Source organism: Corvus kubaryi, unplaced genomic scaffold, assembly GCF_017639235.1.
Source record: "Corvus kubaryi isolate FWS band 111438036 unplaced genomic scaffold, C.kubaryi_AGA036_p1.0 37265, whole genome shotgun sequence".
NCBI classification, from domain to species: Eukaryota; Metazoa; Chordata; class Aves; order Passeriformes; family Corvidae; genus Corvus; species Corvus kubaryi.
The window spans coordinates 2,028,041-2,028,331 of record NW_024581080.1 but is presented as its reverse complement, the minus strand read 5'-3'; the positions used below and the strand labels follow the sequence as shown (position 1 = coordinate 2,028,331).

General features: G+C 15.5%; 1 protein-coding gene across 1 annotated transcript in view; it reads left to right on the top strand.

The window, feature by feature from the left end:
- Positions 1-291, top strand: part of XPO7 (exportin 7) — a 61,897-nt gene that overhangs the window by 48,532 nt on the left and 13,074 nt on the right. The gene's annotated exons all lie outside the window — the stretch shown is intronic.

Sequence of the window (291 nt, the reverse complement as noted above, 5' to 3'; positions counted from 1 at the left end):
TGTTCTATTTCATTTTATTCTATTGTATTCTATTCTTTTATTTTATTCTATTTTATTCTATTTTTTCTATTTTTTTCTATTCTATTCTATTTTACTCTATTTTATTTTATTTTGTTCTATTCTATTCCATTCCATTCTATTCTATTCTCTTTTATTCTATTTTGTTCTCTTCTATTTTATTCTATTCTATTTCATTTTATTCTTTTCTACTGTATTCTATTCTATTCCATTCTATTTTTTCTACTTTATTTTATTTTATTTTATTTTATTTTATTTTATTTTATTTTATTT